The following is a 17,014-nucleotide window of genomic DNA, read 5'->3' on the forward strand; positions in this document are numbered from 1 at the left end:
TTTTTTTTTTTTTTTTTTTTTTTTTTTTGCCTTCATCTTAAACTGAAACATCATCTCTTTTGAATCTCAAGCCTGCTGGCTTTTAGGCAGGAACTACACTATCAGCTCACCTGAGTCACCACCGTGCTCGCTGTATACATGTATACAGAGAGGTGGGGAGGGAGGGAGTTTGGTCATTTCTCTGTATAAGCCGGACTAATACAGTCATGGTACAGAATCCATTTTATATATTGTCAAATTCGATTTGCTAATGTTTTGTTGAAAATTTTCATATCTATCTTTATAAGAGATATTAGTCTGTAGTTTTCTTGTGATGATTTTGTCTGGTTTTGTAATCAGGAAAATACTGGCCTTATAAAATAAGTTGAGAACTGTTTCCTTCTATTCGTTGAAACATTTTCAAAGAATTATTATTACTTTTTAATTAATACTCTTTTGTTTGATAGTCTTTACCAGTGAAGCCTTCTGCTCTTGGGCTTTCCTCTGTGGGATTTTTTTTTGTTGCTGTTGTTACTGACACAATCTTTTTACTTGTCATAGGTCTATTTTGATTTTTTAGTTTTTCTTGAGTCAGTTTGGTAGTTTTTATCTTTCTAGAAAGTTGTTTATTTTATCTAAATGATTTGTTGGTATACAGTTGTTCATAGCATTTCCTTCTAATACATTTTATTTCTATAAGGTCAGTAGTGATGTTGCTTTTTTCATTTCTGATTTTAGTAATTCGAGTCATCTCTTTTTTTTCTTGGTTAAATTAGGTAGAGTTTGTCTATTTTTTTTTTATCACTTCAAAAAACCAACTTTTGATTTTCTCCATTTTTTTAATCCCTCATTTTATTAACTGCTATTTCTTCCTGAGCCATTTTTAGTAATTTGTGTCTTTTTAGAAATTTTTTCACTTCATCTAGGCTATGTAATTTGTTGGCATACAATTGTTTATAGTATTGCCTTAGGATATTTTTTATTTCATTAAGTGGTAAGATCCTCTCTTTCAGTCCTGATTTTGGGAAATTGAGTCTCACCTCTTTTTTCTCAATCAATCTAGCTAAGGGTTTGTCAATTTTGCTGATCTTTTCAAAGAACCAATTTCAGGTTTCATTAATTCTTTCTACTGTTTTATTTTTCCTGCACCAATCTGAATTCAATTAATGAACTTACTCTTTTGTTCCATTTTATTTTTCTCTAGGAATGGTAGGGAGGTTATGAACATTATTACCCTAAGGATTGCATTATCTGGGTTCTCTGGTACTCCGGGCTCCTGTTGGGTTCAGCATCAGAAGCTGTGGGGAAGATGGAGAAGCTGGGGAGTATTCTTGCTCATTCACTTCTGCTTCAGAATCTTGGTTCTAGTAATTGCTGCACACTTCGTGTCAAGAGGTTCTTCTGTGGCGCCAGCTCACATTAGACTCCCAAGACATTGTGTTCTCTTCTTACCTCTTCAGGCTTGGGGTTGGTAAATGCTGCTCATTTTTGTGAGTCTCTGGACCCTACCACATCCCTTGTTGCTCCCTTTAATGTTGCCTACACTTGTGCTAAGTGTTCTCTTAAAAATCTCATCTAAGTGTACTTTCTATTTCTCTGTGGGACCCTGACTGATACAACCAACACTCATTGACTGGCAGTGCATAATATAATCTGCTACAATATTTATCCTCTCAGCCAACAGTTTTATTTGGGAAGTTATTATCTATACCTGTGTCTAAATATCTATCTATCTATCTATCTATCTGTCAACATTAGCAATAAATTGTTTTTCAGGAAACATTTTAGAGAAAATAAACTTATGAAAACAAACCCATAATGCAAAGCAACTTTAAAAGATATATGTAATTGTATGATTCTATTTTTGTAGGTTTAAAAAGAGGTAAAACTAGTTTATGGAACTGGAAATTATCAAGTGACTATTTCTGGAGGAGAGAGGTTTAGTGGTCAGCAGGGAGGATGATGAGGTCATTTGAGATGCTGATGATATTCCTTTTCTTGATCTTGGTGGTGCTCCAAGAGGTTAGTTCACTTTGTGATAATTATTGAGCTGGGTATTTAGTATTTGTATGGGTTTCTGCATGTGTATTACTCTTCCATTTTGAAAGAGCAAAAATTACAAAAAAGCTACTAGTATTTCCCATTGTATTACACAAATGAAATTTAAGAGAAGTCATTCCATCCGTTCATTACAATGAAATCAACTAAGCTGGCTTTTATGTAAGAGTTGAAAGGTGTTTTCCAACCTCATTTTTGTACAAAGTTTAGACAAGCTTTTCAGTGTGTCCCAGAATAGTAACAGATCAAAATTTTTAAAACGAAATTGAGTCACTTCTTTTTTTATTAGTGCAAAAGACTCTTTTGACTCTTTAATTCATTTAATCATTTATTCTTTCATGCAATAGCCATTTTTCTGAGTGTATAGTATGGGTTGCACCTTGTGCATATACCGGGATAGTTAACAATGAAAAGAAAGTTCCATGCTACAAAGCGTTCCTCTTTGAAACAAACCCAGTGAAATGAAATTTAACATGATTCTTCTTGTAAGAAGAAAAGAGACTCCTGGAGCCTGCAGGCCTTTGGAAGTGCTCCACTCAAATAAAGGGGAAGAATTTAGCAGCCACTCTGGAGGTAGGGGTGGGGAAGCATGGCTGAGATAGGAATCATAAAATTCTGGAAAGCCACTCCTTTCTGGGAATTCTGGAAGCCACCCTTTTTTGAAATCATTTATTTTTATAAAATACAGTTGCCAAGCTCCCCAAATGCTTGGTGCAAATGGTTTTGATTTTTGTTTTGCAGAAATACTCATTTCATTTATTGGATTTTTTAGTTCTACAATTTCCATTGGATTTTTAAGTAGATTCTAGTCCTTAGCTAAAATTCTACATCTTATAATCTAGTTTCCTGAGTATGTTTAACAATAGTTACTTAATATTTCATGCCTGATAACCCCCAATGTTTCTATCTACTTTGAGTCTGTTTCTACGGCCTCAGTTTGCTCTTTGTTTTGATTATTTGCTCATCTTTTCCTGGCATGTCTGGTAATTTTATTAAAAGTAGGTTTTGTACATAAAAATTGTGGACACTCTGGATGATGCATCTTCCTCCAGAGGGAATTTAATATATTTTTCTGGCAGGCAGATCACCTTGCTGAGATTGAGACTGAGGCTGCTTTATTTCTGTTTTTTTGTTTTGCTTTGTTTTTGTTTTTGTTTTTTGCCCAGGTAGCCCTTTAAGAATCTCCGTGAAAGCCTGAGTGTTCACCAGAACTTTTTCTCCCTTGGGTGGGAAAGGGGAGCTCTGAACTCTAATTGTTTTTATCCCTAGTTTTTCGCGATGGCAAAAATCTCTGAAAGTTCATTCAGCCTTTTAGAAACTCCTTTCTGACTTTGATAGTCTTGAACTCTAGTTTTTCTCTTTCTAACCCAACACACCTGCAGTAATCTCTAGGTTGCTGCTTTCTGTTTATCCTCTGTGTCTCAAGCCTCAGATTAGAGAGCTCAGAAATAGAACTACACATATATTGTCAACTGATTTTTGACAAAGGTGCCAAATCAATTCAGTGAAGAAATAATAGTTTATTCAACAAACAGAGCTAGGAAAATTGAATATTCCCATATAAAAACATGAATTTTGAGCCATACCTGAAAACAAATAATAAATCAAACCCAAAATAATATGCAAAATGAATCATGGGCTTATGTGTAAAACCTCAAACTATAAAAGTTCTAGAAGAAAACTCTAAGTAAAAAAATTTGCAAGCTTCAATTAGGCAAAGAGTTCTTAGGTATGAGACCATAAAAGAAAAAATTAGTGAGTTAGAGTCCATTAAAATTAAGAAGTTCTATGCTTTGAAAGTCACTGTTAAGAGAATAAAAATACATGCTACACACAGACTGGGAAAAAATACTTGTAAATTAAACTAGCAAATTGCTTGAGGGGAAAAGGACCTTGACTTTACAAGTGTTGTTGCCTGGTAACAGTTTCTTTTTAAAATTTGTCTTACAAGAGCACCTGAGTGGCTCAATCAGGTGCCGACTTTGGCTCAGGTCATGATCTCGAGGTTCTTGAGCTCAAGACCTGCATAGGACTCTGCTGACAGCTCAGAGCCTGGAACCTGCTTCAAATTCTGTGTCTCCCTCTCTCTCTGACCTTCCTCCACTTGCTCTCTCTCTCTCTCTCTCAAAAATAAAATAAATATTAAAAATTTTTAATTTGTTTTATATTGTTTCTCAGATTTATTGAATAGCATTATTGATGTACAATGAACTACTATTTAAAGTGTACAATTTTGTAAGTTTTGATATATTTTAAGCCCATGAAACCATCACCACAACCAATATAAAGTTGGTTACATTTTCATCACCCTCAAGAATTTCTTCATTCCTCTTCCACCCCTGCCCCCAAGCAACCACTGGTCTGCTGTCACTCACTATAGGGTAGTTTAAATTCTAGAATTTTCTAAAACTGGAAACATACAATACACTGTTTTGTGCCTGGCTTTGTTCACTAAGCATAATTATTTGAAATTCATCTATGCTGCTCTGCTGTGCATATCATAGTTCATTCCTTCATTTTTTTTTTACTAGTTCATTCTTTCTTATTGATTAGTACTATTCCATTGTATAACTATAACACAACTTGTTTACCTGTTGATGGACTTTTGGGTGCTTCTTGATTTTTACTACTATAAATAAAGCTGCTATGAAGATTCATGTACAAGTCAATGGAGTGGAATGGTTGAATGTATTATAGGTATATGTATAACTTTTTCAGAAACTGTAAAACTGTTTTTTCATTGTAATTTTAATTACCATTTCCCCAATAATTAATGATGTTTAGTATCTTTTCATGTACTAATTTCCTATTGGTATATTTTTGATGAATTATCTGTCTAAATCTTTTGCCCATTTAAAAAATTGGGTCTTTTTTTTTTTTTTTTAAGAATTCATTTTACATTCTAGATACAGATTCTTTGTCAGATATGTATTTTGCCAATATTTCCTCGTAATCAGTGTCTTCTTTTTGTTTTTGTATCAATGATTTTGAAGGACAAACTTAAAAAAATTTTTTAAGTTAAGTCTAAATTCTATATTAGGTTTTTCCATGTCTTGCTTTTGGTGAAGTATTTAAGAAATCTTTGTCAATTTCAAAGTTACTGAAATTTTCTCCTTTTTTCTTATAGAGAATTATATATATTTCTTATATATAATTTTAGGTTTCACGTTTAGAATTCATCTTGAGTTCGTTTTTGTATATGGTATGAGGGAGGGTAGTTGATTTTTTGCACATGACTAATTGTTCTGGCATCATTTGTTGGAAACCTTATTATTCTACACTGAATTGCCTTGGTATGTTTGTCAAATATTAATTGTTCATACGTTTGTATTTCTTTCTAAACTCTCTATTCTTTCCTATTGATAAATATGACTCATTTTAAGCCAATACTATACTATTCTGATTACTGTAGCTTTATAATAGTATCAAAATCAGTTGTTATAAATCTGCCAATATTGGTCTTTTTCTAATTTGTTTTGACAGTTCTAAGTGGTTTATATTTCCATATAAATTTTAGAATAAACTTGTCAATTAAAAAAACTTGTCAGTTTCTACAAAGATGTTTGATAGGACTGTAACTGAGGTTGCAATGAATCCATACATGAAGTTGAAAAGAAATTACATTGTGACAATATTGATTTTTCCAATTCAAAACACAACATATCTCTCTTATATTTAGTTCTTCTTTAATTTTTCTCAGCAATGTTCTGTAGTTTTTAAGTTGTACATACTTTGTCAAGTTTATCCCTAAGTATTTTTAATAATTTGATTCAGTTGCATATGGTATTGTTTTTAAATTTTTAATTGCAGATTATGCATTACTAGTGTACAAATATATATGTATATTTGTATATAAATATATTTAATAGAATAATTTTTATTTCAATTTTCAGTGAAATTTTAATTTAAAAAAAGAACATTTTAAAATCTCAATTGCTGATTGTTCATTGCTAGTATACAAATATAAAAAATATATACTTGGATACCTGTTTGGACATTTGTATAAAATTTGTACATATACATATATTTGTGTATGCATATATTATATACAATATGTATTTGTATATGTATGTATTCCATACAAATATATATACTTGATGTCTTGTAATCTTGAAAAACTTACTTATTAGCTCTGGTAACCTTTTTTTGTTAGATAATTTAGGATTTTCCATAGATGATCATGTTCTTGAAGCAGGGAATTTTACTTCTTTCCTTCCAATCTGCATGCTTATTTTATTCATTTTTTTTCTTTTTGGTCATAATACAGCAAAAACACAAATTTTAAAGTGAACATAAATATTATCAAAGAAAATTATTAAAAATATTAGTAAAGACAAAGTACCTCTAAAGAAAAATCAATTATAGATACAGGATATAAAAACATTAATTTTTTAAAGTTCTTTATGGATTAGATGTATGGTTGAATGCTGCTGAAGTATGAGTTTGGGATCTGGAAAATCAAGATGAAGTACATGCCAGGCATCAGAGAAGAATAAAGAGGTACAATAAAAGTTAATAAAAAGGTAATAAAATATGGAAAAAAGAAGCTGAAGTATCAACATTTACAAAATTGAAATATCAAAAGAAAAAAAGAAAAAAAATGAATAAGTTATTTGAAGAAATAATGGTTCAAAATTGACTAAAATGAAAGAAAAATATAATATTTGAGATTGCACATTCTCATAGAATATCAACAAGTATGGACAATTAAAAACCACACCTAGAAACACTAGTAGTAACACTTAAGAACATCAAAGAAAAAATTCTAAAAGCTTCTGGAGAATGAAAGATATCATCTACCCAAGAAACAAGAATCAGATTAACATGAAACTTCTCAGTAACATTCCTTGGTGTAAGAAGTGAGTGAAGAAAAATTTTCAGTGTTGAAGGAAAAGAACTATAAAACTAGAATATTATAATCAGATAAACTATTATTTACTTACAAGAGAAAAATAAAGATTTTATTATAGCTATAGGACTCAAAATTGTTTATCACACAAAAACAGTCTGAAAACACATTTGGAAGATATATTTCAAGAAAAAAAATAAATGCAAGAGGAAACTATGTGATATGGGAAATAAGTGTGAGTAAACAACTTGTGTCTCTATGTGTCTATCTAACATAAAGAGAGATAAGGTGGGGGTAGGAGAAAGGAGATGAACAAGAATAACAAGAAAAGAAGAACCAGAACCAGAAGAACTAGAAAGAGGAGGAGAAGGAAGAGGAGGAGGAAAAAAGGTGGAGAAAAAAAAAACCATAATAATTGGAAAAAAAATCTAAACATTTCCAAAATGGTGGTTAGAAGACTGATTAGGATAGGTGTAAAAGGAGGAAAATAAGAGAAAGTGGAAAAACCAAATAAAATGAAACTAAACATTTAGATAATAAAAGTATGAAATTAGACAGCATTAAGTCCTAATAAAATCAAGATTGCAATAAATGTAAATGGCTTAAACTTTGCTAATCAAAAGACAGAGTATCTCAAATTTAATAAATTAGAATAAAATTTTGACAATTATGCAGTGAAAAGAAAATGATACATGAAAGTCGAAAGTTAAGGGACAGGAAAAGATATACCTATTTTATACCTATTAAATTGGGAAAATGGAAAAGTCTGACAAAACCAAGTGAAGGCAAAAATGTAAGGCAGTAAGAATTATTATGCACAAGGGTAGGAGTGTAAGTTAATATAAGTAGTTTGGAGAGTAATTTTATAATATCTTGTAAAGTTCCTAGGATCTAGCAATTCCACTGCTTAGTGATATTGGTCAAGGTAAATATCACTAGATGCTTGCTAGGAGCTTATGTCTCCCTCAAAATTCATGTTGAAGGCCTAAGTGTCAGTACATCAGAATGTAATTATTTTTGGAGATAGGACATTAAAGAAGTAATTTTGGTTAACTGAGGCTGTATAGATGGCTTTAATTCATTCTGACTGTTGTCCATAGAGAAAGAGGAAATTTGGACATACAAACACCAGAAATATACATGCAGAGAGGAAAGGCTGTATAAGGACACAGCCAGAAGATGACTATATATAAGCCAAGGGAAAGGCCTTGGGAGAAACCAAACTTGGGCCAATATCTTGATCTTGGACTTCTAGCTTCCAAAACTGTTGGAAAAAAATTCTGTTCCCTAAGCTACCCAATCTGGTGTTTTTTTAGGGCAGCCCTTCCAAACTACTGTACTAGTATAAAAACTACCTCAAAATATAAGTAGCTAAACAGAAAATTTTCAGTGCTCACATAAGTCCCAATCTAATATTAAGTGATGGCTTTCCATCTAGTGATTTCAAGCCTAAGGGTATTTCTATCTAGTAGTATCACTATCACCCAGGCTTAAGTTCTCCACTGCATCCTCTGCATCTGGCCAGAAAGCAAGGGAAGGGAGAGGAGCACTGGAGAATCCCCTCTGGGAAGTTTTCATGAGCCAGGATTGGAAAAATCATATATCACTTCTACACATTGTACTGGCCAGAAGCCAGTCACATGGCACCCAGCTAACAATTGTAACAGACATTGTGGAATGTGTTCTAGCCACAATGTATACAGAGGAAAAGGAGACAGGAATTGTTTGGTACATAGCAGTCTCACCCACATAGATACATAACTTAAAGAAAAATATCACACATATGAACAAAGAGATATAAAGGATGTTTAATACAGCATTGTCTGAAATAGCAAATGGCCAGAAAAACCGAACTGTCCAATAATACAAAACTGGATTAAAACCAGACTTTTTAAAAAGATTTCAAAAGCATAAACACTAATGCAAAAAGTTCATAAATTCAGCTGCATTAAAACACCAATGACAACATCAAAAGAATAGTCATACGCTGGGAGAAGATATTTGCAACATCTAAACTTAAGGATATATTTGATAACAAAAGAGGGTCCTATTAATTATTAGCTAGGACAGGGGCATAAATCTGGCATATAGTCACCTTAACTGAAACCAACAAGGTGGGGCGCCAGGGTGGCTCAGTCAGTTAAGCGGCCAACTTTAGCTCAGGTCATGATCTCACAGTTTGTGTGTTCGAGCCCCACTTTGGGCTCTGTGTTGACAGCTTGGAGCCTGGAGCCTGCTTTGGATTCTGTGTCTCCCTCTCTCTCTGTCCCTCCCCTACTCTCTATCTCTGTCAAAAATAAATAAACATTAAAAATAAAATAACATAAAACAGACAAGGTATTAATCACTAGAATATCCATATAACCTCTGCAAATCAATAACAAAATATGGAAAACCCAACAGGAAAGGGGTAGAGGTGGGGACGAATGACCATTCACAGAAAGAGAAACTGAGTGTCCAGTGATTATATAAAGAGTTTTCAACTGAAATAGTAATAAAATAAATGCAAAAGAAATAATTCCTTGCATATATGAGATTTGCAAATATCACAAAGTTAGATAATATCAAATATTTGTTAGAATGCAGGGAAATGAGAGGCTTCATGCACTTCTAGTGGGTGTGTAAATTAGTAATGCCATCTGAAGATCAACACAGTAGTGCTTGTGAAATTAAGTATACATTTACTGTATGACCCAATAATTCCATTTTTGGGTATATGCTGTAAGTACACATATGTAAAGATGGTTACTACATTAAGGGTTGGAAGCACACTGGATGTTTATTACTAAGAAAAAGGAGATGTATATTGTGGAAATACTATGAAGTAGTTAGAAGGAATAAATTTTACTATATACATACATATGTACTATATACATATACATATACATATACGTATATGTATACGTATACTTAATGATGAGTTTTATTTTTTCAAGAGTTTGTTTATTTGGAGAGGGAAAGAGCATGTGTGCACACGAGTTGGGGAAGGGCAGAGAGAGAGGGAGAGAGAGTCCCAAGCAGGCTCTGCACTGTCAGCACAGAGCCCCATGAGGGCTAGATCTCAGGAACCATGAGATCATGACCTGAGCCAAAACCAAGAGGCTTAACCAACTGAGCCACCCAGATGCCACCTAATGATGAATTTTAAAAAGTAAATTAGGGGTGCCTGGGTAGCTCAGTAGGTTAAGCATCTGACTCATGATTTCGGCTCAGGTCATGATCTCATGGTTTCTGCGATTGAGCCCTGCATCAGGCTCTGTGCTGACAAGGGAGAGCCCGCTTGGGGCTCTCTTTCTCCTTCTCTCTGGCCCTACTCTGCTTATGTAGGCTCTCTCTCTCTCAAAATAAATAAACTTAATAAAATAAAATAAAATAAAATAAAATAATAAAAGTAAATTAAAGAAGGAAACTAATAATACAGAACCATTTATGCAAATTGAGAATAGACATAAATGCAAAATATCCTTAAAGTTTGTATGCATATCCAAGGACATATAAACTACACAGCATGGCTGCTTGAAAAGGGGGAAATAAAGAAATGTCATAATTTGAGATGCCTTGGCTGGACTGCTGATGATAGTGAGTCTTGAACTAGTAAGACAATTATAGCTCAGAAAACTTTACCTAAAACTCCTCCCCAAAAATTAACAGGAGGGGTGGTGAGGCATGCAGGCAGGAGGGCAGACAGCCAGACTGGGTAGAAGATATGAAAAAAAGTATAAAGTCTTTCAAACTTTAGTCAGCTCTTACAAAACTGGGATGGTTTGAAACCTTAAGAACGAACAAACAGAACATTATTCTATGACACCATTGGTTTTGTAGAGTGTGAGAAGCTTTGTGGGGTTTTGGGTGAGCTTTCCTTTTTATTGAGAAACACATGGAGTGGTTTGAAATGCTAAGCATGGTTTGCCACAATGAATACCCTGTACTGTAATTAAACCATTGGATCAGAGGCCTGTTTGCCCTGTTTAATGTGCTTTGTGAAACTCAGTGTTTGCCTTTTGTTGTTGCTGAATCTTTCTGAAAAGCAACGGGAATTTTCTGTGTATTCTCCCGCACTGTACTTGGGCAAACGTTGTATGCACTGTTAATTAAAAAGCACTGCCCTACCATGCCTATTTGATTTCCACTACAAGTGTTGGCAGGAGATGCTCAAGGAGACAAAAGGTATTTAGGGTTCTGTGGCCTTTTGAGATAAAATGGTAAAGCAGCCATGGAAAGGAGTCAGCCTAAATTAGGCCATAACCACAGCTAGCCATAGTGCTTCCACAGTCACCAAATACATAGCCCTTGACATGCTCCATTCTTTCTGTATCCTTATAACACCCAGAACCACATTCCCTGCACAAAGTTTCCTAAATGAATCTACTGAATAACTGCTAAGCACACACATATTTACACATACATACACAAATATGAATCTCAAGTCTGTGCAATCGTATTGATGTTCTTAGAGTTCTAAAATTATTGAGAAGTGGGGGCACTGGGTGGCTCAGTCGGTTAAGTGTCCAACTCTTGATTTCAGCTCAGGTCATGATCTCATCGTTCATGAGTTTGAGCCCTGTGTCAGGCTCTGTGCTGACAGTGCAGAGCTTGCTTGGGATCTCCCTTTCTCTGTCTTTCCCCTGCTCATTCTCTCTCTCTCTCTCTCTCTCTCTCTCTCTCTCTCTCTCTCTCAAAATAAATAAATAACCATTTAAAAATAAATTAAAAATGACATAAAATAAAAGAATATACTTGGGAAGGATTAGTTATATATTTTCTTGATCAGAAAAGAGTTTGTGGAAAAGAGCACTTGACAAACACTTTGAAAGATGTAAACGACTACAAAGCGATAGATGGCAGAGTGAGACCAAGGAACCAATTTTAAAGGGCAATCATAATTTAAAAAAAACAAAAAAGCAAACTCATGAGTGGTAAGAGAAAATGCAAAACTGTCAAAATGAAATGACTTTAAAATATCACAACAAGAGGGGTGCCTGGTGGCTCAGTTGGTTGAACATCCAACTTCAACTCAGGTCGTGATCTCACATCGTGAGTTCTAGCCCTGTGTCGGGCTCTGTGCTGACAGCTCAGAGCCTGGAGCCTGCTTCAGATTCTATGACTCCCTCTCTCTCTGCCCCTACCCCACTCATGCTCGCTTTCTCTGTCTCTCTCTCTCACTCTCAAAAATAAATAAAACATTAAAACATATATCACAACAAGAAATGGTGGTTCGTGAAATGTAGGAATTTAAGCACCAAGAAGTTCAACTTTTAGCTGTATTTTAAAACGTTCTTCTGGTCCCATTTACACCTACTGAAGTATTTCTCTGCTCTCTTATAGTAAAACTCCTCCAAAGAATTGTCCCTGCTCACTGTCCGGACATCCTTTTACCATTCTCTCTTGAAAACACTAACATTGAATTTTTGTTCTCACCACTCTATGACTTTGCTCTCAGCTAAATCACTGAGTTCCATGTTGCCAAATTAAATACTGAGCTCCAAGTTCTCTAAACTGACTTTTCAGCAGCATGTTTGCTCATCTTCTTGAAACTGCTTTTCACTATATTTTAAATGTCTACTTTAAAATACTTTTAGGCTCACACAGAAGTTGCAAAAATAGTTCAGAGGGTTCCTGTGTCCTGATCACCCAGCTGCCTCTAATAATAGCACCTTTCATAGTCATAGTGCAATTATGCTCAAAACTTTTAAGAACTGCTCCTGTCTCCTTTAAATTCTTTCCTCACTTGGTTTCTACTACACTGTCCTCCTGGTTTCCTTTCTTAATCTCTTATGTGGATTCTCTTCCTCTCTCTATTTCTAAATGTTGGCCTGCCCCAGGGTTCATTCTTTGGACCTCTCTTTTTAATCTAAATTCGCATCTTGTGTGACCTTGTCTAGTTCTATAGCTTTAAATAGCATGTACATGAAGAAATTCCCAGATTATTATCCTCAGTCTTGAATGCTCCACTGAATGCCTGGCTTATATGCCAAACTCCCTACTCAACCTCTCCACTTTGGCATCTAATGGGTATCTCACTTTAACATGTCATAACTGATCTCATTCAAGCTCTGTCATCCAACACTTTTGCCCTCATTCCCCTTCTCAGTAAATGGTTCCATCACTTAAGCTGATCACTGGAATTGTTCTGGACTATTCTTCTCTCCTATTACTGCATTCAGTCAAACAACTTATCTTATTGGCTCTGACTTTCAAAATATAACCTCTATCTGAACAGTGCTCACTATCTTTTATCTCTACCATCTTAGGCCAGACCACCTTCATCTCTTTTCTAGATTATTGCAGTAGCCTCCTAACAGGTCTCCAGGCTCCTATCTATGCTCCCCAAAGCTCATTCTCCACAAGGCAGTCAGAGATTCTTTTAAAATACAAATTGTGCCGTATCACTCTTCTACTCAGAACTTCTCAGTGTCTTTCCATAGATATAAATACTTTACTCCTGTAGAATAAAGTCCATGGCACTTGTCATGGCTTACAAGGTTCCACACCATCTTCTCCCACCAACTCTCCAACTGCATTTGCTTCCTCAGCTTGTGCAGCCTCTTGGCTCTTCCCAGAATATCTAAGCATGTTCTCACTTGTGGACATTTGCTCTTCGGCTTCTCTCTCCCAGCGATTCCCACTTAAGATTCTATTCATCCCCTCAGAGAAACCTTCTCTGACCACCTTATCTGAGGCAGAACACTGCCCCCCCCCCTTCTTTTCTGCACTTAGCTCTATCCCTATCCAGGCTTGTTGTTCTTAATAGGAGTCTGCTATCTGGCTGACTGGCTGCGTGGCTGGCTGGTTGTTTGGCTGTCTGTCTATCTCTCTGTCTATCTCCCATACTAGAAAATAAACTCCAGGAGAACTAATACCTTATCTGATTTTGGTTCACTACTGATTCTCTGCATGCCATATAGTAGGCAATTAATAAATATTTGTTGGATAAATAAACAAGCAAAAGAGCAGTAAAGGACTGTATATAGAAACGCCCTCAGAGAACATAAAATATTTATATTGGCCACGATAAAATTTGAAATCCAGGTTAAAAATATAAGATTTTTACAAGACAAGTTGAAATTTTTGTCACTTATGATGAAACGACTTTGTCTTTGGACACCTCAGCCTCATTGCTTAGCAAATGCCATTACGTATAAATACCCTGAATTACCATGGGTAATTATAAGTATGTAAATGTCAAATATTTCAGATGTAGAATTGTTTTAACTGATTTACCTCAAATGACTTGCAGGAGAGTTGAAGTGATAAAACGAGGTCCACCAACTTCTCAGTGTGTAAAACTAAAGAAACATGTAAATGGTCTAATCTCTGTCTACAATATCTCCCTCTTGTGTTATTGCTCTAAGAATAGAGCCACTTGAGCAATAAAGGTGTGAGGATTTTAAATTATATCCTTGGTTAGTTTAATAGCATAAATATTTTATTTTATCTTTAAGGATATGTACACATGAATTACATTTATAGTCTCCATTCTTATTATCTGTATTTCTCATTCTTCCTGTGGCAGTGTTCTATCCTTATATAATTTTTAAAGGTAAAAATCAATGATACATATAACAAAAAAAACAAAATAAAATCTCCTTATCCTTTCTTATTTTCACTTTGTAAATCAGCATACTATGCTACAATCTCTGAAAGTGTATGGTCTGAATTATAATGATAGTTTGGGGCAAAAATGGTCCGAGTTCTCTGTATCGATATTGCATGCAGGAGATAAAAGATTAATACCATTTACAGATACTGAAGGAAAGAAAATTTGGTCCTGCAACCTCATAACTAGAGGGTATAAAGGATAAAGACAACAGCTTTCAATTAGCGAAAACTCAAGGACTGTATTCCCCATCAGCCCTTTTTGAGGATACTGTTAGAAATGAACTATAGTCAACAAAAGGATGGCCAGAAAAATTATAACAGTGGGACAGGAAACAAACACTTAGTATATTTAACTGATACAACATAGAATGTAAATGTTTTGACAAAATAGAAATGATACCAAAATATTGTGAGAAAAAAAGAGGGAAATTGATATAAAAGTAATCAGTAGAAAAGAAAAATGCAAACCTTCCTGAAATAATGTACACACATATATAAAATAAACAAATGACATAGTTAATTTTTTAATTAAAAAAATAAACATAACATAGTATGCCAGAACTAAGGTCAAATTTATCTATCAAAATGGTAACTACAAACGGGCTTAATACACCTATTATATTAGTTAGGGTCTAAACTGGAACTTCAAAGAAAACCCCAAACATAGTGGATTACATAAGTAAAGTTTTCTCTTTCCTGTAAAACTATCTAGAAATGAACACTTCATGATTGCAGGAAAACTTTATTCCATAAGGCCATCCAGGGACTCAAGTTCTGACTACTTATAGCCTGGACACTTGTAGTATAATGTCCTTACTAGTATTATGTATGCTGGGTCACGAGGCCCATAACCCCAGGAAAGGGAATAAAGGAAGGCCAGAGACAGTGGCTTCCTATCTCAAACTAAAGTCACTCAATTTCCTTCTACTCATGTACCTAGTCACATGGCCAAGTTTAACTACAAGAAAAACTGCAAAATAGTGGTATAATTTCATTCTGGCATTTCTTAGAAAATTTATATTTTTCTGAATCCCAACCCCAAAATACTTTGTCAATAAATCAGGAAAAGGGGGGAAATGCAAATGTTCTTGCAGGAATAAAATTTTTTATTAAGTAGGCTTCATGCCCAGCATGAAGCCCGACACAGGGCTTGAACTCGCAACCCTGAGATCAAGCCCTGAGTTGATATCAAGAGTTGGATGCTTAACCAACTGAACCACTCAGGCACCCCAGGAATCAAAATCTTACAATCAAAATAGAGACATTACTCATTTGAGAGAATCCACTCATATCAAATTGAAAGCAATGACAAAAAATACTGACTTGTGGAATCAAAGGTTTAGGTGGACATTTCCAGGGAACCAGGACAGGAGCACATAGGAGAGAAGCAGTTGCAATCTGATCATGCAGTCTTTTTTCTTTTTTTTTAAGCTATGTCTGTGTTTGGAGAGGAGTGAGGTAGGAGACAGAGAGAATTCTCTGGATATCTACAGAGGGCTCCTCTTAAGTCTTCATCTGGGAAATGATTAGCACATGCATGGGAGGAAATATTTAAGGCTGGAGAAAGAATCACCTAAGGGGATTGGAGGGAACATTCCTTGGGGCTCACACCACCAAAAATAGTTTATGTTCCCATTATCCAGAATGGAAAACTTCATAAATCAAGGGGCATCAGATAGACTACCCAGAAGGCAATTGCCTTAGATAGGAGAAAAATTAGCCCAAAGTTAAACGGTGTTCTGGTCTCACCTAACAAATCTTAAAAGAAAAATCCCAAAAATATTCACAATGTTTCTAGGTAACTTAACTATGATCCAGAAGAAAGTTCAAGAATATTTATATGCATAAAAAAATATCAAGCACACAACAAAATTCCACAATGTCTAACACCCAATCAGTAATTGCAAGGCATACAGAGAGGCAAGAAAATATAATTCATAATGAGGAGAAAAATAAATCAATTGAAACTGAACCAGAAATGATATAGGTAATAAAATTAGTAGACAAGGACATTAAAGCAGTTATTATAAATTATTTATCCTGTTCAAGAAGCTAGAGAAAACTTTGAGAATGTTAAGTAGAAACATGGAAGATACAGAAGAGACCAAATCAAAATTCTACAAATGGACAATATATTTCTGAGATGAAAAACATACTGGGTGGAATTAATAACATATTAGACACTATGGCAAGATTAGTGAACTTGAAGATATAACAATAGAAACTATTGAAAATGAAACACAGAGAGAAAAACTCTGAACAAATATAATTAACAGAACATCATTCAAATATACATACAATTAGGATCCCAAAGGAGGGTATAAAATACACTTAAATAAATAATGATTGAAATTTTAAAAATGTTATGAAATGATAAACCCAAAGATCAAAGAATCCTGACATATAAGAAACATGAACAAAGCTACAAAGTATATCATAATCAAACTGCTTAAAAACAGTGATAAAGAGAAAGTCTTAAAATCAGTCTTTTTTTGATAAGTAGTCTTATGGTAAGAAATAAAGCCAGCC

This window comes from Herpailurus yagouaroundi, unplaced genomic scaffold (assembly GCF_014898765.1).
Source record: "Herpailurus yagouaroundi ecotype Mexico unplaced genomic scaffold, PumYag 139, whole genome shotgun sequence".
Classification (NCBI taxonomy): Eukaryota; Metazoa; Chordata; class Mammalia; order Carnivora; family Felidae; genus Herpailurus; species Herpailurus yagouaroundi.